At 46.9% G+C, this 3,614-nt stretch overlaps 1 pseudogene; it reads right to left on the bottom strand.

Annotated features, from left to right (window-relative positions):
- Nucleotides 1-2,836: 2,836 nt before the first annotated feature.
- On the bottom strand, nt 2,837-2,953 carry LOC126103172 (5S ribosomal RNA; annotated as a pseudogene).
- Between the last annotated feature and the right edge of the window lie 661 nt (nt 2,954-3,614).

The raw sequence follows: 3,614 nt of genomic DNA, 5'->3' as shown, positions 1-3,614 counted from the left end.
AACACCTGGAAACTGCTCTGAGGAGCAATGGGTACTCCACAAATTACATTAGAAGTGTAACAGAGCCAAACACTCGGCGAAGTAAGGAACCAGAAAAAGAAATGTCGGGTACGGCCTTTCTGCCATACATTCCCAGAGTGACGAACAGAATCGGCCGTATATTGCGCAAACATGGCGTAAAGAAGATTTTCAAACCGACAAGGAACATCAAAGAGTGTCTTAGATCGGCGAAGGAGAAAAGAGACCCACTTGCAATGTCGGGAATATACCGTATACCATGCACATGCGGAAAAGCTTATGTCGGAATGACTGGACGATCCATTAACACCAGGATCAAAGAGCATAAGCGACATTGCAGGTTGGGGCAGGTGGAGAAATCGGCAGTGGCAGAGCACGCACTGAATGAGACCGACCACGTAATAAAATTCGCCGACACGGAAGTTCTGGCTGTAGAGAAGCACTATCACACGCGCTTGTTCAGAGAAGCTGTAGAAATACAAAAACACGCGAACAGTTTCAACAGGAAAGAGGAAAGCCTTAAGGTAAACGGATCCTGGCTTCCCGTACTGCAGCGAACGACCGTCGCAAGTAGCAAGAGGAGAACCGCACCGGAAATAACCGCTGAGAAGCCCTCGGACGTTGGCGCGCCAGGTACATATAGTCTGCGGCCGCGAGCTGGGCTCCAGTTCACCACCGGCAATGGAGGGTGAAGCTTTGACAATGCCAGCCACTCGTGCTGGCGAAACGTCAGAAAAATCATTAGATGAACGTCGGCCGAAGAACCCGAGACAGAAGCCAATAGGCAGATTGTCACTTATAATTCCTAGCGCCAAGTCTCTTAGGTCAACCTCGGCAATTGTTTATTGACTCTCACGAGCAGTTCTACAGCTTCCTTTCATACTTTAGGGAGGTTCATTTTGCCGCATTTTCCGTGCTCTGCGTAAGTCACTCTCCGTTTATACAATTCATGTTCAGATTTTACAAAACCAAATCGGCTTTGCACACTGCTTACTTTTAAGCGTTCTCTCCGTCCTTCCTTTCACCAAAAAGTTTCCAGCCTTTTCTTTCTCACTGAAAGCAACAGATGTGAATCTTTCCTTTGGACCTGAAAGGTACTCTATTTTAATTATGGACTTTAATTAGCACAACAACCATCTTTCGAACTACAATTCACGTAACTGTCCTAGTTATTTCCTGTTTCTTCGAATGTTTCCAGAATTTGTAAGGAGATGTTGACATCATTGGAACGAATGTCAAAGAAATTAACAAATGAATAACACATGTGTAGGTCTTCAGGACAAGTAGGTGATTTCGATAGCATGCCACATTCTCCATACTTCAGCTTTGCAAAGTTGAAAACATTAATTCGATTCCACATTGCTGTGAAAGTGTGGAAGCTGCGCAAAGACAGCTGCTATTTGCAAGCATATACCAAGAAATCACACAAGAATTAATTCAGCTTCATCTCCATTGTTAACTCTTAACAATATCGCAAAGGCAGTTGCTGACCATTATAGACGTCAAATGAGTTGCACGTTCGATAAACGGTAACTACGGGGGTTGTAACTCAAATAGTGGCAACCGATACAAAAGCGTTATTGCACCTGTTACTGTCCTTCAAAGTAGTCACCAGCGTTATGTAGAACCAGTTGCCAGCGATGAGGAAGGCGTAGTATACCATTAGTAGAGCCTGTTCTGTTGATGATGCGAACTGAGCGGTCTACTGCCTGTCGAATCTCTGGAACAGTTCTGAAGCGAATGCCGCGAAGTGGTACCATCATCTTCGGAATCAAATCAAAGTCACAGGGGCTTAAGTCGTATTACTGTTAGTTTTTGGAGCATCGCCTGCGACCAGCTTTGCGAAAGAAGCGGCGACACTTTCTGCGCAACCCACCCATCATTTTGCACGACAATGCGCGGGCGCATACAGCGCAAGCTGTGGCTGCTCCGTTCGATCGAAGGGACTGGGAAGTACTGTACCATCCACCATACTCCCCGGGATTAAGTCCTTGTGACTTTGACTACGAAGATGAAGGAACCACTTCGTGGCATTCGCTTCAGAACTGTTGCAGAGATTCGACAGGCAGTAGACCGCTCCATTCGCATCATCAACAGAGCAGGCTCTCCTAACGGTATACTATGCCTTCGTCATCGCTGGCAACGGGCTCTACACAACGCTAGTGACTACTTTGAAGGACAGTAACTGGTGCAAACATGTAACTCTTTTGTTTCGGTTGTGAATAAATAGTTGCCACTATTTAAGTTCCAACACTCATATAAACAATGAATGTGTCAGAAAAAGTATCACGGATACGAAAATTCGCTTTACAAACAATGGTGTAACCTGTTTAGCGATGTGCCCACACTGATGCACATGGCCTGTCTGCTACCACTACGGTAGGGTTATACACTGCTCTAGACACCTGTAGAGCTACGAATTTGGCAAATATCAAGATTTTTGGACAATACTTGTAGCGTGTCTTAACAGCTAAACTTTTGACATTGTATGTCTTTCGGCGTATTATTCCCGTCTAAAAAGTATCAGGGCAGGTTCGACAGATGGATTCGACAGTTATCCTGTTTGTGTACTCACCTAGAAGGCACATAAGGATACTAAAAACTAAAACTAAACTCTGAACAGACCTTGGAAGCCCCAACGGTACCGACCGGCCTTCGTGTCATCCTCAACCTACAGGCATAACTGGATGCGGATAGGGAGGGGCATGTGGTTAGCACACCGCTCTCCCGGCCGTATGTCAGTGTACGAGACCGGAGCCGCTACTTCTCAATCAAGTAGCTCCTGAGCTTGCCTGACAATGGCTCAGTGCACCCCGCTTGCCAACAGCACTCGGCCGACCGGATGGTCACCCATCCAGTGCTAGCCCAGCCCGACAGCGCTTAACTTCGGTGATCAGACGGGAACCGGTGTTACCACTTTGGCAACGCTGTTGGCCCCATAAGCATACTAGTTACTGTCAGCCATTGATGCTTGTCTTAGCAGATGGTGTGTAAAGTATCTCTCATCGTGATGTAACTTTCCCTTGCTAGGGCTGCATATACCACTGGGATGGAACGAAGCGCGTCGCAATCATGTAATAGCACTGATTACACTGCGCAACAGACTTTAAGGATCACTTTTAGAAACCCCGTAATTTCCACCCATTGCGACGCTTCAGTTGGACATTTGGCTCAAACGTGCGTGAAACCTTTCTGTATAGCGGTGAAAAAGAGTGGCGCTCTGTGACGTCATCTGCAGGCTCTACAACTCTTCGGATAGAGCTTGCGAAAACAAGGCCACAACTCAGAAGGTTATGTGACGCGTTAGTTGGACTAATGGTGTCCCTTTGGCATCAAATTTCACCAAGATTCTGCCCGGTGCAAATGTAGACGTCGGACACCATCTGAAGGTCGTCACAGCCCTCTTACCCACATTTCACGCCTTCTTCTGAGGCCTCTGCGATGGGGGTAAGAACTACAACGCTCGACGTTGAAATCGCGCCTATTCCTTACGGGTGGCCGAGGAAAACATTTAGACGCGTAGCTGCTTGGAACTGAGGCGAAAACGCATAAAAGGGTGGCACAAGATGGCGTGAGTGAAATCACCCCTTCTCTTG

Source organism: Schistocerca cancellata, chromosome 1 (genome assembly GCF_023864275.1).
Source record: "Schistocerca cancellata isolate TAMUIC-IGC-003103 chromosome 1, iqSchCanc2.1, whole genome shotgun sequence".
NCBI classification, from domain to species: domain Eukaryota; kingdom Metazoa; phylum Arthropoda; class Insecta; order Orthoptera; family Acrididae; genus Schistocerca; species Schistocerca cancellata.
Note: the sequence above shows the minus strand (reverse complement) of the source record. Positions and strands in the feature narration are given on the sequence as shown.